Here is a 26,277-nt window from a genome sequence, read left to right as displayed (position 1 = left end):
TAACATAAAATGTGCCCATCAGAGTGCCCCTTAACATAAAATGTATCCATCAGAGTGCCCCTTAACATAAATGTACCCATCAGAGTGCCCCTTAAAATAACATGTGCCCATCAGAGTGCCCCTTAACATAAAATGTACCCATCAGAGTGCCCTTTAACATAAAATGTGCCCATCAGAGTGCCCCTTAAAATAACATGTGCCCATCAGAGTGCCCCTTAACATAAAATGTACCCATCAGAGTGCCCCTTAACATAAAATGTGCCCATCAGAGTGCCCCTTAACATAAAATGTGCCCATCAGAGTGCCCCTTAACATAAAATGTATCCATCAGAGTGCCCCTTAACATAAATGTACCCATCAGAGTGCCCCTTAAAATAACATGTGCCCATCAGAGTGCCCCTTAACATAAAATGTACCCATCAGAGTGCCCTTTAACATAAAATGTGCCCATCAGAGTGCCCCTTAAAATAACATGTGCCCATCAGAGTGCCCCTTAACATAAATGTACCCATCAGGGTGCCCCTTAACATAAAATGTACCCATCAGAGTGCCCCTTAACATAAAATGTACCCATCAGAGTGTCCCTTAACATAAAATGTGCCCATCAGAGTAACCCTTAAAATAACATGTGCCCATCAGAGTGCCCCTTAACATAAATGTACCCATCAGAGTGCCCCTTAACATAAAATGTGCCCATCAGAGTGCCCCTTAACATAAATGTACCCATTAGAGTGCCCCTTAACATAAAATGTGCCCATCCGAGTGCCCCTTAACATAAAATGTGCCCAGAGTGCCCCTTAACATAAAATAGGGGCATGCTGATGGGCACATTTTATATTAAGGCCCTTTTCACACTGGGGCGGTGTGGGCGCTGGCGGTAAAACGCTTTACCGTCGTTTTAGCGGCTGTATTCGGCCACTAGCAGTACGCTTTTACCCTCCCGCTAGCGGCCGAGAAAGGGTTAAAACCCAGCCGAGAAAGGGTTAAAACCACCGCAAAGCGCTATGCCGGCGGTATAGCCGCGCTGCCCCATTGATTTCAATGGGCAGGAGCGGTATATACAGGGCTCCTTCACCGCTCCAAAGATGCTACTAGCAGGACTTTTTTCCCGTCCTCCATGTGGTGTGAAGTGGTCCTGATTGCCAATTTAACAAGAACATAGAAATCTTTTAATATTGGTATGAGCCTCATGTATGCCATTCTCCATTGTGGTTATCAGCAGGTCTCAGTACTGTACTGCTAAGCCTTTCCTTACCCCTGAGGTACCTGTAACTATCAGTGACTCCTGTACTGTACAGCCGCTCAGTACCTGGGAAGGGAGACAAGCACTATTGTCCGTTGTCAGCTGACATGGCAGAGCAGTTATAGGATCTGGAAGGATCCCGACCATATTGTTGGGATCCACCCAGCTGCCTGATTAACAGCTGGCTCTGAATCTCAGCCCACGGGTAAGGCTTGGTTCACACCTATGCATTTTTTAGTTTTGCAGAAACACACTACAGTATGACTATAGTTCACATCTATGCATTTTATGGAAAGGGCCAGGGATTTTTTTCTGCATCAAAAACGCATGAAGAGTAGGTTATGTGCTTTATAATGGCATAGTTCACACCAGTGCGTTCCAGAAAAAAAGTAGAACATGCTGCATTTTTCCTGCAATAGAACGCTGTAAAACGCATTAAAAACACACTGGATCGCACCTAAATGTACCAAAAACGCACTAAAACACACATGTCTTTATTTAGGACCACTTCACATCATAGAAACGCAGTCCACATGATTTTCTGCATGCACGTTTTTGACGCGTTCCTGATGCAATCCGGTGCGTTTTTGATGCAGTCCAGTGCATTTTTTCTACCTATTTTTTCTTAACGTTAAATGTGTATTTCAGTACGTTTTTGGTGCATTTAGTTGCGTTCCAGTGCGTTTTACAGCGTTCCAGTACAGTCCAGTGCAGGAAAAATGCAGCATGTTCTACATTTTTTCTGGAACTGGAACACTGTAAAACACATCAAGTAATGCACTGGAATGCACTAAAACACACATGTCCTTATGTTAACACCACATACAGTCCAGTGCGTTTTTTTTCCGGCATCAAAAACGCACGGAAAGTAGGTTATATGGTTTTTAATGGCATAGTTCACACCAGTGCTTGCAGTTCCAGAAAAAAAAGTAGAACATGCATTTTTCCTGCACTGAACTGTACTGAAATGCTGTCAAAAGCATCAAAAACGCAATGGAACACGCAAAAAACGCACTGGAACGCACATGTCCTTATTTAGGGTTAAGAAAAAAATGGGGGGAAAATGCACTAGACTGCATTAAAAAACGCACTGGAACGCATCCAAAATGCGCATGCAGAAAAGCATCTGGAACGCATCCGGACCGGGTTTCTAAGGACATGAGTGTTCCAGTGCGTTTAGGTGCATTTTTGATGCGTTTTACAGCGTTCCACTACAGTCCAGTGAAGGAAAAATGCAGCATGTTCTCCTTTTTTTTCTGGAACTGGAAATACAAGCACTGGTGTGAACTATGTCATTGAAAAGCATCTAACCTACTATCCATGCGTTTTCGATGCCGAAAAAAAAACGCACTGGACTGCAGGTGGTGTGAAGTGGCCCTTTACCATTGTTCACTGGATCCGACTACAAGAATTGGGGTGAAGGGCATCCATTGGGTGAGGAGGGGGCATCCAGGGGGTGGTAGGTCTGCCCACAGCTCCCCGGGCACACACTACTTGTTTGGTACATTGCAGGAATACAGAGGGGGGGTGGTAATATCACTCCGCCTGACACTGCCGCAACTATAGAAGTCGCAGCAGCTGTTCTCTGCGCGGCCAATAAACAGTCTCACATCTGATAGTCGGCTCGGCGATCGACCAATCACTGTGTGGGGATCGACGGGTTGCTGACCCCAGAGGGATATGCATTCTTCAGATTTCATGTCTGAGGTTTACAGACACTTTTACCCCCCCCCCATCCCCCATCATTAGTGGTGATGGAAGTGTCATGTAATCATCCCTGTATTAGGGGTCTGTGGGCAGTGAAATCATCATTACTGGATAAGAGGGGCTGCAGGTGTGTGGGGGGGGGGGGACAGATGAGGGGTGATGGGGGGCTCCAGCTATGTCTGTCCCCCCCTCCCCCTATCACCTCTACAGCCGGCCATATACTCCCCATTACACCACACAGCACACAGTACATTGTGTCTGTTCCCCCCCCCCCACGGCCTTCTCCTACCTACCCCCGGCTTCCTTCCCCTCTGTCCTCCTCACCTCAACACCTCTGCTCTCCCCAGTCACCAAAATACCCGGATTGGGGCAATTCATTTCTTTATACAGCAAGAATAACACATCATTGAAATCCCTATTCATTTTTATTTCCAAGATGGCGCCGACCTGCGGCCAGAGGGCGGGGCTAACTCACTCCTGCCTTCAGCTCATTGGTCAGGGAGATAACTGTATGCAAATTAGCCATGAGGGAACGGGCAGACTGCCCCCTAGTGACAGTTTTCAAGAATGAAACCCTTAAAAAAGCCATGAGAGTGTAATGAAATGTGAACTGAATGTAATGATATAAGATTTCGATGTGTACAGTGTTGTATGATGACATATGGGCAACAAATAAGATGGTGTGACGTCACCATAAGATGAATGACAGGCAGTTACCGGAAGAGGCTGAGGCTGCAACTGTCAGATCACTTCTCTTTAGGAGTTGCTGAGTGTGGTTGCTCTGAGCTGTTGCTCTGCGATCTCACAGCGTTTTACTGCTTTTCCTCGTGACTGACTGCGATTTTATCAATTTTAATTGATACTTATCGCTATTTATACCATCTTATTGCTAATTCTAATATTATTATTAATATTAGAATTTTTTAGTTTTTTTCAGGTATATAAGGCATCTTATACCATCAGGATGCCTCGTCCTTCTCGTCCCACATCCCGGCAGAGGCGTTCTCGTCAGGACGGCGGAGAGTCACCGATCGCCCATCGGACGAGGTCTAGAGCCCATCGTCGGAGGAGACAGGAGGACCACAGGAGCCGTTCCCCAAGAGACCGCGGCCGTGCTCCTCAACAACCCCCATCACCGCCACCGGTCATCGAGCCGAGGGGCGAGGTGCAGGTAATCTGTTCTATTTGCTTTTCAGATTTTCAAGATGGAGAAGACACTAGGATTCTGCCCTGCATTCACCAGTTCCACACAGAATGCATCCAGCGATGGCTGCAGCAGAGCGGAACCTGTCCTCTGTGCCGGGCTGCTGCTGTCCCCGTCCCACAACAGCCCCGGGGACTGCTCCTTCAGGACATTGAAGACCTGCTCAACAACTGGTTTGCTGTTCATATTGATGTTAATGGTGCTCCAAATCAGCCATTTATGCCCAGGCGTAGGGTCCGTTTACTCAGAATTTAGGGGAGGCGGACTGTGCGCAGTCAGAGTAAACAAAGTCTGATCTTTGCTATTAGGGGGAGAACGAGTGTCAATGGGAGGAATAGTGCTCCATCATTGGTATCAGTGGAAGGAATAGTGCTCCATCATTGGTGACAGTGGAAGGAATAGTGCCCCATTATTGGTGTCAGTGGGAGGAATAGTGCTCCATCATTGGTGTCAGTGGAAGGAATAGTGCTCCATCATTGGTGTCAGTGGAAGGAACAGTGCCCCATCATTGGTGTCAGTGGAAGGAATAGTGCTCCATCATTGGTGTCAGTGGAAGGAACAGAGTCCCATCATTGGTGTCAGTGGAAGGAATAGTGCCCCATTATTGGTGTCAGTGGAAGGAATAGTGCCCCATCATTGGTGTCAGTGGAAGGAACAGTGCCCCGTCATTGGTGTCAGTGGAAGGAACAGAGTCCCATCATTGGTGTCAGTGGAAGGAATAGTGCCCCATTATTGGTGTCAGTGGAAGGAATAGTGCCCCATCATTGGTGTCAGTGGAAGGAATAGTGCCCCATCATTGGTGTCAGTGGAAGGAACAGTGCCCCATCATTGGTGTCAGTGGAAGGAATAGTGCCCCATCATTGGTGTCAGTGGAAGGAATAGTGCCCCATTATTGGTGTCAATGGGAGGAATAGTGCCCCATCATTGGTATCAGTGGCAGGAATAATGCCTCAAGGGCTGAATAAAGACAAACAAAAGGTCGCAGTTTAGAGACCACTGTAAAGCCCCTTTTACACGATTGACCCACTCGGATCCACCTGACCTTTTTTCAGGCAGATCTGAGCGGGTCACACATTGATTTGTATGGGCAGGCAGATGACAGTGGAGATGTGTCCGCTGACACCTGCCTGCCATTCGATCCGACAAGATCCGCTCAAAACAGACGGATGGCGATACGTTCGCCATCCATCCAGTGGATGGGATGAAAATGGACATGCAGTGCGGTTTCATCCGATCTGCCCATAGAGAACAGCCGAGCTCTGACAGGTCCGTCCCTTCACAGTGAGCAGAGACGGACCTGTCATCCGCCGGCTCAGAGAGGATCCATGGAGCCATCTCCCGCTGAGCTAGCGGAGCCTGTCCAGTGGATCCGCCCCGTGTGAAAAGGGCCTAATGTTAAGGATTTGATATTATTAAAATTAAAACTGCATATTTGTAAATGTATAAAATATTTAACATCTTTCCTCTAAACAGCATGCTTCTAGTAGTTTTATAGTAATTGATGTTTTGAAAATAAATAAATAAAGATTTGTATCTATATCTATAAGTATATACAGTGGAACATCGGATTGCAAGTAACGTGGTTAACGAACGTTTCGCAATATGAGCACTGTATTTCTAAAAATCCTAACTCGGTTTGCGAGTGCGAGCAGGATTCAGGCCAAAACGGTGTGCAGTACTGCTTTTGGCATGAGGTGGGGGGGCACCGGAGCCGAATGGCGCCGATTGTCGCCGTTCGGAAATGCACGGAAAGGCCAGAGGACAGTTCGGCTGACCTCAGCAAACCTCGGAAAGGCTCATGAGTCTTCCCGAGGTTTGCGAAGGTCAGCCGAAGTGTGCTTGGGCCTTTTCCGCGTCTCTCCGGCGCCCACCGCCTCTGGCCACATGCGGTATTGCATCCCATTGAAGTCAATGCGGAACAAATTATTTTCGTTTCCATTGACTTCAATGGGAAAACTCGCTTTGATATGCAAGTACTTTGGATTACGAGTATACTCCTGGAACGGATTATGCTTGTAATCCGAGGTTCCACTGTATAAGTATAGTAATAACAGATATTTTCTTTTTATTCAAGGTGTTTATTTAAAAAAAAGCAAAAAACAAACAAACATATCTATACTTACTTGCTCTATGCAATGGTTTTGCACAGAGTAGCCCCTCTGGGTACCCCCGCTGGTGTTCCAGGACCCTCCTCTTCATCGGGTGCCCCCACGGAAAGCCGCTTTCCCTGGGGGCACCTGTGCATTGACGCAGAAAGCGGGACTCGGCCCGTCCTGCACCCCATGCCACCGGATTCGATTGACAGCAGCTGGAGCCAATCGCTCCCGCTGCTATCAGTCTGTCCAGTGAGGAGTGAGACACCGGCAGAAGCCGGATCGGATGGGCTCAGGTAAGGAAAGGGGGGGGGGTCAGGGGGGCAGCTTCAGCAGTGAAGGTCCTTCACCTTAGTCCATAGAATGCATGAAGGTAAAAAAAACGGAAGGCTTTAGAACCGTTTTAAGATAGCCATACACCGTAAGATATGGAGGGGCTGAAGGAAAGGGAATGTCTGATTCCCCTATCCGTGGTAAACACTGTGTACCCCAGGGGCAGACAGACAACCAAATTAGGAGAGAGTAGATTGCACACACAGATTATAGGATGAGGCCTACTACAAACATACATCCAACATTAAAAAAACGATGAATAGCATCCAGTAGGGTAGCTTAGTGTAGTTAGTGTAGGTCCTGCCCTAGAAGAGTCTACCTTGCCGTGGTGGGCAGGCTTGGAATCTCTTGGTCAAAAGTGTGTCAGCGAATGGGAGAGAGGATCACTAGATTTTCACTTTTGGCCAATTGATTTCACCAAAGGACTCTTGGTTGAATCAGAGTACATGAAAAAAGCTGTAAAAGGAACAAATGTTTCTAGGTCCATAATCATATTTTCATAAACGCACTTAAAAATTGTAGATTTTCATTTGAATTGCTTCTTCTTTTATTTAACCCTTTTATGACAAGAGGTCTGTACTCACCATAAAACCCTTCTCTTGAAGTTTTTCAAGGGACACACGATCAGTAGGGGTAGAATCTGAGACTATTGGGCTATTCTGCTGACTTTATGAGGAATTGCACATTGGCAAGAAAAAAATCCATCGGTCAGTCAGGTATAACCACCCAGATCCATGATGCTTATATTATTTAGAAAAGCAGAGTAGGAGTAGATCATAAACACAAAGGATTGATTATCTGCAGGAGATTGCATTTTGTCTGGAAGTTGGAACCTTATCCTTATAACTGAACCAGGGACCTAAATATATATTGTTTCCCCGGAGTCCAGGTTTAAGCCTATAGGCGTGTATGAAGAGGTGCCAAAGCCACCATGAGATGGTGGAATGGAAAGCAGGTAGTCCTTTACGGGGACTCTCGGGAATGGCATAAAGAGAGTCAGACTACATCCAAAAAATGGGTAGAAAACTTCCTAGGATAAACAAGAGTTGGACAGATGGATGGAGGTACAATGGGGGACATTTAAGTTTACATCTGAATGGTTTGTGACAGCAATACAAATACGTTGCTGAAATGTGTTACATAATGTGGGCCTAATGGATGACTCCTGCTGCTACTTCTGTTTCCTGTGAATGCAGGGAGAGAGGAGAGAGCTAATACAGATTAGCAAAGCACTGGATCGAGTGAGGACTTAGGTAGGTATTTGGGTTGGGGGCAGAGGCGTAACTAGAACGTTCCCTGGTGCAAGAAATCATGAAGGGCCCCCCTGGCCCCCAACTGGGGCCCTTCCCACTGATCTGGGGCCCTTTACTTCACTTTATTATGGTCCCCCAGTGGGCCTTCTCCCTGCCATCTTGGGGTTCCCCCCACGGTCATGGAACACCAGGGAAGGACACAGCAGCACAGGGGCAGCAGGACAGAGATAAGGAGGTGGCAGGAGTGGCATGTTGAGGAGCCGATGCCCTCCATTTCCCTCCTGCAGCCACTGAATGTCTTCAGGAGAGAGAGGGGGGTTTCAGTGGCTGCATGGAGGATCCTCTACATGTCACCGACCCTGCCGGATAGCAGCAAGACAACACTGGATTGACTGGGCAGGGACAACCCAGCATAACAGCATAAGAGGGCCTTAAAACAATGTTATATATAACCATATTATCACCTCTCAAATCATCTCTGTAACCCCTGTCCTCCGCTCAGCATCCCTGTCTTCTGCCCACTTTAGAAAAGTAAAGGTGCAAAGGCTGGAAAACTATATCACCGTCATGATTGGCAGGCAAAAAACTATAAATATAAATGATATATTTAGTCCGTAAAAGTCTATATGGAAGTCATGAGGAAGTGGCTGCCTTCCAGAAAGAGCTGAAACCAAGCTCCAAGATCTAAAGGAGAAAACACAAGGAGGGGAGGCGCCTCTGGGTGTAGTATGTAAACCAATTTATTAAAAAACCAATGTGCAAACAACTCACATTTGGACGAATAAAAGACAGCATGTGGTAAAAGTATGATCCATCATGAGAAGGGTCCGTCAGATCCTTAACCCCCACCGGTCTGCCTTCCACCAGCGTTCCAGGCCTCGCTCTGAATTCCATCACCACCACGGCCGGCTCTAGCGGTGTACAGCAAGCCATACGCACGGCAGCCAGCAGAGACATCTGTGATCGATCTGACGGACCCCTCTCATGATGGATCATACTTTTACCACATGCTGTCTTTTATTCGTCCAAATGTGAGTTGTTTGCACATTGGTTTTTTAATAAATTGGTTTACATACTACACCCAGAGGCGCCTCCCCTCCTTGTGCTGTCTTCTGCCCACCTCTGGTATCCCTGTCCTCCGCTATCCCCCTCCTCCACTATCCTTGTCGTTTACTATCCCCGTCCTCCACTATCCCCGTCCTCCACTATCCCCGTCCTCCACTATCCCCGTCCTCCACTATCCCCATCCTCCACTATCCCCGTCCTCCACTATCCCCGTCCTCCACTATCCCCGTCCTCCACTATCCCCGTCCTCCACTATCCCTGTCCTCCGTTATCCCCGTCCTCCACTATCCTCGTCCTCCACTATCCTCGTCCTCCACTATCCAGGTCCTCCATTTTCCTCGTCCTCTGCTATCCAGGCCCTCCACTATCCTCGTCCTCTGCTATCCTCGTCCTCCGCTATCCAGGTCCTCCACTACCCTCGTCCTCTGCTATCCTCGTCCTCCACTATCCAGATCCTCCACTATCCAGGTCCTCCACTATCCAGGTCCTTCATTTTCCTCGTCCTCTGCTATCCAGGTCTTCCACTATCCTGGTCCTCCACTATCCTCGTCCTCTGCTATCCTCGTCATCCACTGTCCAGGTCCTCCGCTATCCTCGTCCTCCACTATCCAGGTCCTCCACTATCTTTGTCCTCCGTTATCCCTGTCCTCTTCTATCCAGGTACTCTGCTGCCTGTCCACGCAGTACAGGGGGGGCAGCTTCGCTGAAAGGGAGGATTTTCTGTTTTCCCCGGAGTTCAGTTTTAAGAATATTTGATGGTGACAACAGTGTCTGGCAGCACATACATCGAATGAACAAAATGATCTGATTCCTCCATCCTCCAAACATACAAGGTAACTGGGGGAATCCCTCTCGCTTTGTATTGTATTCTGACGGTGAGGAGCCGACCCCGCTGTCACCATACAATGATCAGTGTTTCCAGCTAGAGCTGGTGGTACCGATCATTGGGGAAAAACCTGACAGGCTGGTTGTACAGATCGATAGATAGACTTGTGTACAACCAGGTGGTTCATCGATAGAAATCTGGAGGGTCCCTGGAGAACTGGCTGAATTTGGATCCATGTATGACAGAATGTCTATTGAAATTGCCTCTTATAGAGGATGAATTACTAAAGACAAATAGGCTGCTGACTTTGCATAGAAAGTTGCACTTTGTAAGGAAATTGGCCCCAGAGTTTAGTAAATGAGGGGGGGGGGAGCTCTGCTGACTTCCACCATCCAATCACTTGCAAGCAAAAAAGCAGTTTTTTTTTTTTTTTTTCTTGCATGTGATTGGGTATTGTTTGCAAAGTGAAACTTCACCTCATTTATTAAGTTCTTCCTTTGAAAACTGAACTGCCTATTTGCCTTTGGTCAATCAACCGCATGGTCTCCATTGGAAGCCCATGTAACAGGGTGACAACACAGGAACAGAACTGGGATACAGATTAAGGACCACTTCACACCATAGAAACGCAGTCCGGATATGTTTCGGATGCTTTTCTGTATGTGCATTTTTGGTGCTGCTTTGGTGTGTTGCAGTGCATTTTTCCTATTCTTTTGTCTTCACCTTAAATAACGGCCAGTTCACACCACATGCAGTACAGTGAGTTTTTTTCTGCAACAAAAATGCATGGAAAGTCCGTTATATGGTCTCCAATGGCATAGATCACACCAGTGCAGTCAGTTCTAGTGCGTTCCAGTTCCAGATAAAAAAGAACATGCTGCATCAAAAATGCATTACAAACACACTAGACCCCAGTACAGTAAAAAAAAAAAAAAACAGGAGAAAAGAAAGCCTCTGGAATGCATCAGAAATGCATCAAAAACACATTAGAATGTGCCAAAAACGCATTATAAACTTGCATGTAGAAATGCATCTGAAACAGATCTGCAGTGCATTTTTGTGGTGTGAACCAGCCCTTTAGACATGTGTGTTTCAGTGCGTTTTTGGTGCATTTAGCTGTGTTCCAGTGTGTTTTATTGTTTTACAGTACAGTTAAGTGAAGAAAAAATGCAGCATGTTCTACATTTTTTTCTGGAACTGGAAAACCACACTGATGTGAACTATACCATTGAAAACCATATATCCTACTTTCCATGCATTTCTGATGCAGAAAAACACTGGACTGCATGTGACGTGAACTGGCCCAAAGAGCATTGTTACCTAGTTAGAGCAGGCACCTCCATGGCAGGATCACCGGGTATTATTGTAATGACAGCAGCAGCTTTAGAAAGACTGAAGCTGACTTTCGAACTGACATTCACATCTATTGAAAAAGAGTACCTGTCACTACCTATTGCTATCATAGGGGATAGTTACATTCCCTGAGATAACAATAAAAATTATTTAAAAAAATGAAAGGAACAGTTTAAAGAAATAATAAAAAAGCAAAATAAATAATAATAAAAAAAAAAAAAGCACCCCTGTCCCCCCATGCTCACGCGCAAAGGTGAACGCAAGCGTTAGCCTGGTGTCATATGTAAACAGCAATTGCACCATGCATGTGAGATATCACTGCGAAGGTCAGATCGAGGGCAGTAATTTTAGCAGTAGACCTCCTCTGTAGATGTAAAATGATAACCTGTAAAGGCTTTTAAAAATGTTTGTAGTTTGTCGCCACTGCATGTTTGTGCGCAATTTTAAAGCATGTCGAGTTTGGTATCCATGTACTCGGCATAAGATCATCTTTTTTATTTCATCAAACATTTGGGCACTATAGTGTGTTTAATGCATTAAAATAAAAAAAGTGTGTGTTTTCCAAAAAAATCGCGTTTGAAATATCGCATTTGAAAAATTGCTGCGCAAATACTGTGTGAAAAAAAAATTTGCAAAACCCACCATTTTAATCTGTAGGGCCTTTGCTTAAAAAAATATATATAACGTTTGGGGGTTGAAAGTAATTTTCTTACAAAAAAAAATATTTTTTCATGTAAACAAAAAGTGTCAGAAAGGGCTTTGTCTTCAAGTGGTTAGAAGAGTGGGTGATGTGTGACATAAGCTTCTAAATGTTGTGCATAAAATGCCAGGACAGTTCAACCCCTCCCCAAATGACCCCATTTTGGAAAGTAGACACCCCAAGCTATTTGCTGATTTGCTGATAGGCATGTTGAGTTCATGGAATATTTTATATTTTGTCACAAGTTTTGGGAAAATTACACCTTTTTTTTTTTTTGCACAAAGTTGTCACTAAATTATATATTTTTCAAACATGGCAAGGTTATATGTGGAATTACTCCCCAAACGGCTGTTCGATCGTTCGACGAAGATCGAACATTATGGGCCGTTTGCACCAAATTCGAGCGGCGCGTCACGGCCCATAATGCACTGCGTCATCGCAGTGCATTGCTGGCTGATGATTGGTCAAGCATGCACTATGACCCGCATGCTTTGGCCAATCACAGCGCCGTCAGCGAAGAGAGCCATAATTGGCCAACGGCAGGGTGCACAGGGTCCACAGCATCTGATAGGCAGATGTGGTGTGCTGGTGTGCATCATCTGGGTGGGGGGGCTTCTGTCTGAACCAAAAAGAGGCAGCCAACTCTTGATGACCAGGATGGCAACATGGGACCCAGGATGTGACAACTGAGTAGCGGATCGCAGCAAGACAACACTGGATTATCTGGGCAGGGACAACCCAGCATAAGAGGGCCTTAAAACAATGTTATATATATAACCATATTATCTATACCAGCCTTTATCAAACAGGATGTCCAGGCACCCTGGGGCGCCTTGAGGTTTCTTCAGGGGTGCCTTGGCAAAATGCCTAAAAATTGCCCCAAAATTGTATACAAGCCAGAATGTGGATAAAGATGCCTTTTAGTTACATAAAGCCACAGGTTTCCATTGTGCACCATTACAACCTTCTTGAGGGCACTTTCGCTGAGTGATGGAGAAAATTTGAGGGAAAAGAGAAACATTGGAATCCTAGTCAATACCAGTTTGCAAAAGTTTATTTGCTTTGGAAGAATAAATCACCCCTAATGTTGGGTGTCTTACATGTGTGGATGCTGCTGTGTTATGCAAAACTATTAGAATAGTTTTTATATTTTGAAATGGGGTGCCTCAAGACTGTCCATATTTTTTAAAGGGTGCCTTGACTGATAAAAGTTTGAAAAATAATGATCTATACAATTAAAAGACTGAAAAGATTGTTCAATGTGCCATATATTTAATTGGCGTTAATTGCCATTAACAATTAGGCCGCCTGCACACCTGTCCGACATATTGCTTTTTTTGGTGCATTTGTTGTGTGACAGCATAGGGCAGCCAGCCCCAGAGTAGGTCCTGCACTTTTTTTTCCGGCAGTGAGACAAGCATATTTTATCACACGACTGCTACCCAGGTTTGGGGTGACATTGAGGGTCTGTTCACACAGGAAAGGGGTGTTCTATACACCTTTCCTGCACTGCAGGTGAACACGCTGTTTCACCTGCAGTCTGTTTTTATTTGATTGATATTTTTAATTGATGATATTGATTAGGAGGTGATCATGGATTTTGTAAAGGGTGCTGCCTTTTAAGACAGTCTCTACAAATTGTATAGATTGATGTGTCATTAAAAATTTTTACCACTAGATGGAGTTGGATTATCCACTCTGAATTAAAGTGATAGTAAAGTCTTTTGTGACATTTTTACCTATAGGTAAGCTTATAATAAAGCTTACCTGTAGGTAATAGGAATATTTACTAAACGTGCATTGTTTAGGAGATATTCCAGTGAGCAGCAGTCAGTGACGTCACCAGCGCATGCACTCTGAAGAAACGGAATACTCATGCCATTCCTTCAGAGCTCTGTGCTGTGCCTGAGGCTCCCGTACGCATGCGCTGGAGTGACGTTTTTGCAGCTCCCGCATCCAATTCACAATAGTGTGAACCCAGCCTTAAGGAGAAGTTCACTTCAAATAAATAAAGGCTAATTTTTTTTGCCTTTTGGAGCCTGGAAAGCATGGCACCAGCGCTCAGCAGATTGCTGATACCATGCAGGTCTCCTGCAGACTGTCAGTGTAAGCTGCTTGCCCTGTACATCGTACCTGTCAGGCAGTTTCACACTGACAAGAAGACTCAATGAACTACCACAGCACTGAACCACTGGCCATGGTAGTTCATTGAGAACTGCAAACCGACAGCCGCAAAGGATTTCGATGCTTGCAGATCATTCACACACACACAGAGTTCTGTGAATGAATAAGGCGGACGTGTGAGCAGAGCCCCATGCGGCCGCACTGTTTTCAAAAAGTGACAGCTAGTATGGGGAACTTCTCCCCATGCTGCTGCAAGAGGGAGAGGAGGGAACAGTGAGTGGCTGCAGCAGTAGGAACATCTTACATGTTTCACCTTAAAAATGGATGGAACATGTAACATGTTCCCAAAGGTGGATTTATCCTTTAACCAGTTGCCGACTGCCGCACGACGATGTACGTCGGCACAATGGCACGGGCAGGCATAAGGACTTATATATAAGTCCTTGCATTCCCGCGGGCGGGGGGTCCCATCGGACCCCCCTAGTGCCCGAGGCGGTCGGCTTCTGTCCGGGAGTGATCAGACGTGAGGGGGAGGCCATCCATTCGTGGCCCCCCCTCGCGATCGCTCCCAGCCAATGAGAATCTTCCTCTGCCTCTGTATAGTAAACAGAGGCAGAGGAAACAATGTCATCTCTCCTCGGCTCTGTATTTTGCATTCCGGCGCCAAGGAGAGAAGACATCCGAGTGAGTGCACAACACACACACAGTAGAACACGCCAGGCATACATTACACCCCCCATCACCCCTCCCCCCCCCCCCGTCACACTGACACCAAGCAGTTTTTTTGTTTTTTTTCTGATTACTGCATAGGTGTCAGTTTGTGACAGTTAGTGTAGTAGGGCAGTTAGTATTAGCCCCCTTTAGGTCTAAGGTAGCCCCCTAACCCCCCCTAATAAAGTTTTAACCCCTTGATCACCCCCTGTCGCCAGTGTTACTAAGCGATCATTTTTCTGATCGCTGTATTAGTGTCACTGGTGACACTAGTTAGGGAGGTAACTATATAGGTTCGCCGTCAGCGTTTTAAAGCATCAGGGACCCCCATATACTACCTAATAAGGGTTTAAACCCCTTGATTGCCCCCTAGTTAACCCTTTCACCAGTGATCACCGTATAACTGTTACGGGTGACGCTGGTTAGTTAGTTTATTTCTTATAGTGTCAGGGCACCCGTCGTTTATTACCTAATAAAGGTTTAGCTCCCTGATCGCCCAGCAGTGATATAAGTTAGGTTTTAGGGTCAGATAGGGTCTGCGTCGCCCCAGGCAGCGTCAGGTTAGCTCCAGTACCGCTAACACCCACGCACGCACCGTACACCTCCCTTAGTGGTATAGTATCTGAATGGATCAATATCTGATCCGATCAGATCTATACTAGCGTCCCCAGCAGTTTAGGTTTCCCAAAAATGCAGTGTTAGCGGGATCAGCCCAGATACCTGCTAGCACCTGCGTTTTGCCCCTCTGCCCAGCCTAGCCCACCCAAGTGCAGTATCGATCGATCACTGTCACTTACTAAACACATAACTGCAGCGTTCGCAGAGTCAGGCCTGATCCCTGCGATCGCTAAAAGTTTTTTTGGTAGCGTTTTGGTGAACTGGCAAGCACCAATGGCCTAGTACACCCCAGTCGTAGTCAAACCAGCACTGCAGTAACACTTGGTGATGTGGCGAGTCCCATAAGTGCAGTTCAAGCTGGTGAGGTGGCAAGCACAAGTAGTGTCCCGCTGCCACCAAGAAGAAGACAAACACAGGCCCGTCATGCCCATAATGTCCTTCCTGCTGCATTCGCCAATCCTAATTGGGAACCCACCATTTCTGCAGCACCCGTACTTCCCTCATTCACATCCCCAACCAAATGCAGTCGGCTGCATGAGAGGCATTTTCTTTATGTCCTCCCGAGTACCCCTACCCAACGAACCCCCCCAAATAAGATGTTGTGTCTGCAGCAAGCGCGGATATAGGCGTGACACCCGCTATTATTTTCCCTCCTGTCCTGACAATCCTGGTCTTTGCATTGGTGAATGTTTTGAACGCTACCATACACTAGTTGAGTATTAGCGTAGGGTACAGCATTGCACAGACTAGGCACACTTTCACAGCGTCTCCCAAGATGCCATCACATTTTGAGAGGCCCGAACCTGGAACCGGTTACAGTTACAAAAGTTACAGGTGATTTATGCCGAAGCATGGGGGCAGCAGAGGGCGGAGGAGCGATTTGCTCCAACCTTTTACGGGAGGATGCCCCCCTGCTTCCGCATATATAAATGGTGCATATATGCTCATCATTAGAAGTGGGTGGATGAAGGGAGGTATTCTAATGGTGGGCATACCCACCGATCAATCTCTTTTTTTCGTTCAGCCCACAGGCTGCATGAAAAAAAAAAAAGATTACAATATATGCCCAACAAGGACCAGCAACGTACTAGTATGTTGCTGGACTTTGAGTGGTTATACCAGAATGATGCCAGCAGGTTTTTAGGTATTATCTTAATATCATTCTTTTCAGCCAGCGGTCGGCTTTCATGTAAAAGCAATCCTAGTGGCTAATTAGCCTTTAGACTGCTTTTACAAGCAGTGGGAGGGAATGCCCCCCCCCCACTGTCTTCCATGTTTTTCTCTGGCTCTCCTGTCCCAACAGGGAACCTGAGAATGCAGCCGGTGATTCAGCCAGCTGACCATAGAGCTGATTAGAGACCAGAGTGGCTCCAAACATCTCTATGGCCTAAGAAACCGGAAGCTACGAGCATTTCATGACTTCGATTTCGCCGGATGTAAACAATACCATTGGAAAATTGGGAAAGCATTTTATCACACCAATCTTGGTGTGGTCAGATGCTTTGAGGGCAGAGGAGAGATCTAGGGTCTAATAGACCCCAATTTTTTCAAAAAAGAGTACCTGTCACTACTTATTGCTATCATATGGGATATTTACATTCCCTGAGATAACAATAAAAATGATAAAAAAAAAAAAAAAATGAAAGAAACAGTTTAAAAATAAGATAAAAAAGCAAAAAAATAATAAAGAAAAAAAAAACAAAAAACACCCCTGTCCCCCCCTGCTCTCGCGCAAAGGCGAACGCAAGTGTCGGTCTGGCGTCAAATGTAAACAACAGTTGCACCATGCATGTGAGGTATCACCACGAAGGTCAGATCGAGGGCAGTAATTTTAGCAGTAGACCTCCTCTGTAAATCTAAAGTGGTAACCTGTAAAGGCTTTTAAAGGCTTTTAAAAATGTATTCAGTTTGTCGCCACTGCACGTTTGTGCGCAATTTTAAAGCATGTCATGTTTGGTATCCATGTACTCGGCCTAAGATCATCTTTTTTATTTCATCAAACATTTGGACAATATAGTGTGTTTTAGTGCATTAAAATTTTAAAAAGTGTGTTTTTTCCCAAAAAAATGCGTTTGAAAAATCGCTGCGCAAATACTGCGTGAAAAAAAAATGAAACACCCACCATTTTAATCTGTAGGGCATTTGCTTTAAAAAAAATATATATAATGTTTGGGGGTTCAAAGAAATTTTCTTGCAAAAAAAAATAATTTTTTCATGTAAACAAAAAGTGTCAGAAAGGGCTTTGTCTTCAAGCTTCTAAATGTTGTGCATATGTTGTGCAAATGTTGTGACTTTTTGGGAGCCTAGCCGCGTACGGGACCCCGAAAACCGCCTTCAGGCTTTCTAAGGGCGTAAATTTGATTTCACTCTTCACTGCCTATCACAGTTTCGGAGGCCATGGAATGCCCAGGTGGCACAAACCCCCCCCCCCCAAATGACCCTATTTTGGAAAGTAGACACCCCAAGCTATTTGCTGAGAGGTATAGTGAGTATTTTGCAGACCTCACTTTTTGTCACAAAGTTTTGAAAATTGAAAAAAAGAAAAAAAAATTTTTTTTTCTGGTCTTTCTTTATTTTCAAAAACAAATGAGAGCTGCGAAATACTCACCATGCCTCTCAGCAAATACCTTGGGTTGTCTACTTTCCAAAATGGGGTAATTTGGGGGGTTTTGTGCCATCTGGGCATTTTATGGCCTTCAAAACTGTGATAGGTAGTGAGGAGTGAAATAAAAAATTTACACCCTTAGAAATCCTGAAGGCGGTGAGTGGTTTTCGGGGCCCCGTACGCGGCTAGGCTCCCAAAAAGTCCCACACATGTGGTATCCCCGTACTCAGGAGAAGCAGCTGAATGTATTTTGGGGTGCAATTCCACATATGCCCATGGCCTGTGTGAGCAATATATCATTTAGTGACAACTGTTTGTAATTTTTTTTTTTTGTCATTATTCAATCACTTGGGACAAAAAAAATTAATATTCAATGGGCTCAACATGCCTCTCAGCAATTTCCTTGGGGTGTCTACTTTCCAAAATGGGGTCATTTGGGGGGGGGGGGGGGGGTTTGTACTGCCCTGCCATTTTAGCACCACAAGAAATGACATAGGCAGTCATAAATTAAAGGCTGTGTAAATTCTCAGAAAATGTACCCTAGTTTGTAGGCGCTATACCTTTTGCGCAAACCAATAAATATACACTTATTGACATTTTTTTACCAAAGACATGTGGCCGAATACATTTTGACCTAAATGTATGACTAAAATTGAGTTTATTGGATTTTTTTTATAACAAAAAGTAGAAAATATAATTTTTTTTCAAAATTTTCGTTCTTTTTCCGTTTATAGCGCAAAAAATAAAAACGACAGAGGTGATCAAATACCATCAAAAGAAAGCTCTATTTGTGGGAAGAAACAAAATCATAATAATGTTGAGCTACTTCTAAAAATTAAAAAATTAAAAAATAACCTATAAAGCAGCCAGCATCCACAATGCAGTGACAAAGCAAAATAGATGAGTGATGAAAGATGCAGCGCTAAATGAAAGTGAACGGTGCACATATAAGTGACTACCAGACATGTAAAAAAATTGTAAGATAAGTGAAAAAATATTTGAACAATTCTTTTCAAGAAATAACTATTTAGTCCATAACCATATGAGTGACCAACTCAATACGTGTTTATACTCGTATAAGTGTCCAACAAGGTGAAATGATATGTTTATGGATGAGCACGAAGTGAATCTAAGATGTCATGTAAATCACAAGGATGATGTCTCAAAACTCTTGGAAGCCATGTAAATCACAGGGATGGTATTCCAATAGTTGATATCCACAAAAGAGTATAGAAGGAGCAAATACCCTTACCAGAATGGGTGGACACGTTTGCCGTACGGCTAGGTGTCATACAGGCTTGAGGATCAGCAATCCCAATATAGGCTCGATGAGAGGTCATGTGCAGCAGGATCCCCTGGTTCCTCTATGGCAATCGTTGGTGAGCTGGGGGAGATGGATGGTCCGGAACTCGATGAAGGTGTCTCACCTGCAAAAATATGATAGAAGAATGCAGCCTTCAGTCAGCCAGCGTGGGGACATGTAGGAGGGAATAAAACAACCCACATGGTGCTTGAATCCATATAAATAGGTTTATTGCAAACCACACAAGGTAAAAATCCGGATAAAAGTGATCACAAAGTAAAGAATATAAAATAAAAAATAGCGTGGTACCAGGAAAAATAGCTAATCGCAACAACCCGACATGTTTCGGACTAGAAGTCCTTCTACTGGGGAATATGTAAACCCATCGTAACCCCACTGTGTTTTTTGCAAAATTGTTGCCCTTTTTTTGTTTATTGCACAAAAAACAAAAACCGCAGAGGCGATCAAATACCACCAAAAGAAAGCTCTATTTGTGGGAAAAAAAGGAGGTCAATTTTGTTTGGGTACAAGGTCGCACGACAGCGCAATTGTCAGTTAAATCGACGCAGTGCCGAATCACAAAAAGTGCTCTGGTCAGGAAGGGGGTGAATATTTTAACATTATTATCCATGTCGGGTCACTGTCTCTCCTTGTCCAAGGAAGACGCAATGGTGCAGGAACACCTAAAGAGAAATAAACAGCAATGCAAATGCATCCTATCCCTATAATAACATTATGCAATATATACATGAGTGGTTAAGTAATTTGTAATTGTCCTTAGCCAAGGACAGTATAGCAGTGCAAGTACACCCTATAATAGGTCTGAACCATGTACATATGAAAATGGGCCCCATTCTCAGCGGAGAATGCCACCCCCTTTCCATTGAATTAATGAACTTTACTTTAGCATGTTCTATCAAATACCCACAATATGAATAGAGGTTCACTCAGGTCAGCACCGCTCATGCCACCTGGTGACCAACAGTTCTGATGCATGGGTTAGTCCATTATTCACATGGAAGGAAAGAACTTGCTCCTTTGCCACAGCTCATCCTACCTGACTAATTAAATACCCCAGTGTCCTGGACCTATCACAGCCCATCAAATTTCTCACTCAGGTGAGAACGATTCTTCCCAGCAGTTCTCCTTCATCTTTAAGGTTAACTTCTGGGGCAGAAAGCACAGCTGCATCTAGGCAACAAGCAGCTAGGCCATGGTGCAAGTGACGGCACTTTGGGACACAGGTCCCCTTGCAATTGTAGCCTCAGTCTGTCTGCACGACAGCCGGAAACTGAGGAAGATTTCCCCTTCTTCTTGAGAAACAACCTGACTGAACATCACAGGTTACTTTTCCGAGGGAAGCATACTGGCAACTTTTAGAGCACTGGCCAGCATGACTTAAGTGGGCACTCCCTATATCTGCTGGCAGAATTCAGTCCAGCACAATCTCGGCAGTACAACCAGCAGCAATGTTCTCCACTAGCAACAACTTCTGTGCAGAAATGAAGTGGCTTCCTGCATAGCGTCCTTAACTTCACATAGCACATATTTGTAATCCACAAAGTTTAGTGAAAGACATACTTTCATGGAGTTTACCAGTAGTACCTGGGATCTTGCAATGTTACATCTTCTCCTTTGGCATTTATGGTGGCGACACAGTGTTTAACATCCTTCTTTTCTGGCCTGCGGAGTATTACACTGTCACAAATTAATTTCCTGGCCGTAACCCCAGTTGTGTAACTGAGACATATCTCTCGGCAACTTTTGGTGACAGCTTTGGAAATTCTACGTGCAGGTGAATCCGGAGAAAACAGCGCACCTCTACATCTACCCACTGGGTTTCTCTCTCCAGAATTTCCTCCTCTAAGTGAGCTGGTATGTAGGGATACAAGTAACCGTATTCCTCAGCCACTTTCTTTATGATAATTCGCTGCACCTTGGACAGCCAGGGTCTTAGGGTCTCCATACCCGGGTAGGACCCGCGCGTATGGCACACGCTGAACCGGGTATCCAGCAAATGCGTCTGGCTTGCAATCAGGTTTGGTCACAGGCGTTGGCTTATTAGTGTGAACTTTGGGGACCCATCGGGCCCAGTAATCCTCTTCAAAGGACCTGGTAATGCATACAGATGGAGCTGCATTGGTACATACGCATAGACAGTTCAATTTTTAAACTAGCAGCAGTAGCAATGGGAACCTCATCCTCCTCTACTTCACTCATTTGCACCTCATCACTTTCGCTCCACTTCCCTGTCCAAGATAAAGTGCCTGAAAACAGTTCAGATAATCCATCAGAGGGGATGTCTGAATTTGTTATGGTGGAGCACCCTTTAGCCGGGAGGTAGTTGCGCTTGGCACTGACTTTAGCTGGAACAACTGTGTTGTCTCCCTTAATGGCCACGGGTATCACCTCCCCCACAGGCACACTGCCTTCACCCCTTGCAGGCTTACCCGACTCCAGGACTCTTCTCTCCGGTGGCTATGACATCAAAGCGAGCCGTTGGGAGCCAAATGTAGCAAAGTCTCAGGTCCCCTTTGGTCTAACGATAACCTCCAGAGTTAGGGACACATGACATCCTTCTGTGTAGAGTGGGTTACAAGGCATGGTGGGTGTAATGCAAGGTAGATTCATGGGCGCTAGACACTTCTTGAATGCAAAGAGATTTATTTTCTCTTGAACAGAACTGTGGGAGAGAGGGTTAGGGCCAGGACACCCTTTAGTAGATGCAATGTTAATTAGCAGACTCCGAGACTTCTATAGGTAGACAGCCATGCAGGGAAAGGCACCCGACCGGACACCACATCTGCATGTGTAGACACGCTGTCTCCTATGGCAATGATCTTGAACAGTTGCTAACAAAGGTTGCAATGAACTCATTCACTTCCTCCACAATCTCTTTTTTAGATCTTCACTCAACTGAGCTCCCAGTCTATAACCTAGACCCACTGATCCACTGCCACTGGATCTCCTGAGCTCTTCCAACCTTCTCACTGAGTATCTTCCTCAAGCTTCCCTAGCTTGGCACTCACAGATACACCTCAAGCGTCACCCCCATTGGCCTGGCTAGGCACACAAGGCTGCTCTGCAAGCTGAAGTTTCCCAATTCTTCGCCGTCCCTGGTTGGTGAGAATACTGCTCTGGTACTTGCTTTAGCTACTCATGGTGGTCCCTGGTAATAAGGTGGATGGTCCCTTAATGGTGACAGCTTCCCCTCTACCTTCGACCACAACAGGTTCTCCAGCCGGCAGAACCGTTACTTTTGTTGGACTGCAAGCCGCAGTCCCAACCCTGCGCTACTCTCTTGCTTCTGGATAGGCCCTCAGACAGCCTAGCAAGCCAGATGTCCCCAGGATAGGCCTCAGGCTCTGGCCTAGCAGCCTGGGACAGCACAACACACGTCCACAGACAGCCATCCAGGTGGCACAGAGCCCCAATCACCTGACCTTACCCAAATAAATAGGCTCTCCCAGCAGGCCAAGGGACCCAAGAAGATCCCTGCCCATTGGCTCAGATACCCCATCTATTCCGAATCTGTCCTTGCAATGCCCTTGTGTTATCTAGTGCCACCAGATACCCGGCCATCTAGTGACAGAGGAGAGAAGTGCAGCAATTCCAGAATTAGGGTGGAATTAATTGATCTCCTATCAATTGGCCAAGGCAACTATACCTGGCAGGTAAATTCACTAGCAAACATGCCTAAACATCAGGGTGCTACATCGAGACTAATAAACTCACCAATGACCTACTAACTGCTAAAACCAATGGCCATTACTCCATACTCATACTCTTAGATCTCTCTGCTGCCTTTGACATAGTTGACCGTCTGCTCCTCCTCAGCAAACTACACTCCCTTGGCCTCTGTGATTCTGCTTTATCCTGGTTCTCCTCCTACCTATCTCAGCGCACTTTCAGTATCACTTAAAACTCCATCTCCTTCGCTCCTCTTCCTCTTTCTGTTGGGGTACCACAAGGCTCTGTCCTTGGGCCCCTCTTATTCTCGCTCTATACCTCTTCCCTGGGCCAGTTGATAACCTCCCATGGCTTCCAATACCACCACTACGCCAACGACACCCAGATCTATCTCTCCACTCCTCAACTCACCCCCTTGATCTCCTCACGGATCTCAAACTTACTGAATGATATATCACTATGGATGTTACACCACTTTCTCAAACTCAATCTTTCTAAAACTGAGCTTGTTATATCCCCCCCCCCCCCCCCATGACTTTACCATTAAGATCAACAGCACAACCATTGGTCCCTCCACACATGCCAGGGTGCTGGGTGTAATCCTTGACTCTGACCTCTCCTTCAGCCCCCACTTTCCAAACACTGCCTAAATCCTGCCGCCTTAACCTCCACAACATCTCCAGAATTCGACCCTTCCTGACTAATGACACCACAAAGCAACTTATTAATTTCTTGATTATTTCCCATCTTGACTACTGCAACTCTCTCCTTAAAGGCCTACCCTTACGCAGGCTATCCCCCCTTCATTCTATTATGAATGCTGCTAGACTAATACACCTCACTAACCGATCGGTGACTGCTGCTCCTCTCTGCCAATCCCTTCACTGGCTTCCCCTACCCCACTGTATAAAATTCAAAATGCTAACCACAACATACAAGACCATCCACAACATTGCCCCCAGCTACATCACCAACCTCATCTGCAAATATCGCCCAAATCGTCCCATCTGCTCCTCCCAGGACCTCCTGCTCTCTAGCTCCCTTAGTACCTTCTCCCATGCTCACCTTCAGGACTTCTTCAGAGCCTCTCCCATCCTCTGGAACTCCCTGCCCCGGTATGTTCGTTAAGCCCCTAACCTGTCCACCTTTAGGAGATCCCTGAAAACTCACTTATTCAGGGAAGCTTATCCCACACCCACCTAACAACTGTCCCCGAACCACCCCCATCAAATCATTCCCCACATCTATTACCTTTTGTACCACCACCCCCTCCCTTTAGAATGTAAGCTCTACGAGAAGGGCCCTCCTGTCCCTTCTGTATTGAACTGTACTGTAATTGTGCTGTCCCCCCTCTACATTGTAAAGCTCTGCGTAAACTGTTGGCGCTATATAAATCGTGTATAATAATAATAAATAATAATATTCTACAAAAGAAAGCAACAAACATCTATTGCAGTTCTAATCCTCCATACTCCATCTAGCAAAGAAAATATGTTCCCTGCAGTTTCTCCCACCCCCAAGCTCCCCCCACACACACACACACACACACCCACACACCCTTACTGCCCTTTTTTGGCAATATTTTGTTTTTTGTTTCAGTACATAGTGTGACAGTGCAAGGACACAATGACACAGGATTTACATTAAGGGTTCATTGCGAAGTTCCAGACTATCGTTTCTGAGCGGAAAAAGCTGTGTTTTCTCTGAAATCTGTAGTCTCGGATCGGGGCCTAGAGCTTGATGGTTCCAAAGTGTGTTGGGTGGGACGAAACCTTCAATCTTATGTCTGGATTTTATCAGGTGCCCTCAGCCTGTGTGAATACACAGGTGTGCAGGGTCTTTATATACTCAAGCCTGAGGATAGCTCAGGGATCCCAGTTTGGAGACAGCAGGTCTCACCCAGGGGGCAGGGGTGCCCCAGCCAGTAGTCAGGAGATCTCGACTCCAGGAGTCAGTTGGGCTCCTACTGGGGTGCCAGGAGAATCCCTAATCAGATGCCAGGAGTGGGCTGTGCAGCAGGGCACTGCAGCTAAAGGCTAAGAGAGCCAATGAACCAAGAGAGCTGGACAACACAGTCAAAGGGACTGGTAAGAAGAGCAGTGGTGCTAGTTACAAGGGAGCCAGGTAGCTCGGTATTTGCTGTTGACTATTCATGTGGATGTGAAGAACCCCTACGCGGGCAACGGATGTTTATGAGAACTTTACATTTTGTTGAATAAAAGTGGGCTGCCACACCCTAAAGTACAGTTCGAACTCATTGGAAAAGCACCTGCCACATTAGTATAATCACCCCAACACCACAGTAGTTCGCAAAATTTGGAAATAAGTATAGGGAACACTATGAAGAATCCCAGGATAAAAATGCAGTGTGCAAAGCGCACCCCCTGCCAGACACATAGGGGTGCACCCAAAAATTAGTGTGGTAATAAAGAGAGCATGGCTTCTCAGCATTTGGCTTGTAGTGTGGTCTCTTCTTCCCTTTACTTTGCAATATTTTAGAGAAAACAGGGTCTCGGGATTTGGGGGGGGGGGGGGGGGGGGGAGTAAAGCAACTCCCATCACTGGTGTCAGTAAAAGTAAAAGAATCCCAATCATTGTTGTCAGTGAGAAAAAACAAGTCCCATCATTGGTGTCAATGGGATAAAATAACCTCATTGTTGGTGCCAGTGGGATAAAATACCCTCATTATTGATGTCAGTGGAATAAAACAAGCTCCATATTGTTAGTGGTAATGGAAGCAAATAAAACCTGAAATTGATGTCAAATATGTATGTACTTACCTGAACTCCAGTTATCTGCCTCCGCTGGTTCGAACTATACTGTGACTACTAGGCATGTTATCAATATGCAAAATACAAGACAGTATTCAAAGTCCCAGGACACTTGGCAACTATTTTATCACTTATCTTTTCTGACCTCTTTAGGCCAGTTACATGATACTGCAGGGACCTCTTCATCTCTCCTCTGGGCTTGACGGTCCTAACCAATACAGAGGATTTGAAGTGATGACATTAGCATCCTACAAAGAAAGGGTGCTGTGGTAACAGGGACAGAGCCATGCCACTCTGAACTTAAAGTATGTACTCAATCTTTCCAGAGATGCTGGGCATCATTCAACCTGGAACACAGAGAACATGGTATGTCAAAGAAGACACACTGCATGGGGCACAGCTCTGGATTGCTGCATTTTCTAATACACATTTAGCGCACAGATGGGCTTTCAAGCCCAACTCTGGGCCTCAACAAACCCCTTGTGTTAGGTAGGGCCACCCTCACTGCAAAGATGAAATGCTTGTTACGTGGGGTACAGGAAAAAGTTGTATTACTTGACTCCCAGCTCTGACCAGGCCTTAGGCCCCTTTCACACGATCGGACCGTTTAGGTCCGCCTGTCAGTTTTGACGGCGGACCTGAATGGGTGCTCCATGTTAGCCTATGGAGCGACGAATG

Source organism: Aquarana catesbeiana, linkage group LG01 (assembly GCF_042186555.1).
Source record: "Aquarana catesbeiana isolate 2022-GZ linkage group LG01, ASM4218655v1, whole genome shotgun sequence".
In the NCBI taxonomy this organism is placed as follows: Eukaryota; Metazoa; Chordata; class Amphibia; order Anura; family Ranidae; genus Aquarana; species Aquarana catesbeiana.
This window is presented reverse-complemented; position numbering follows the sequence as displayed.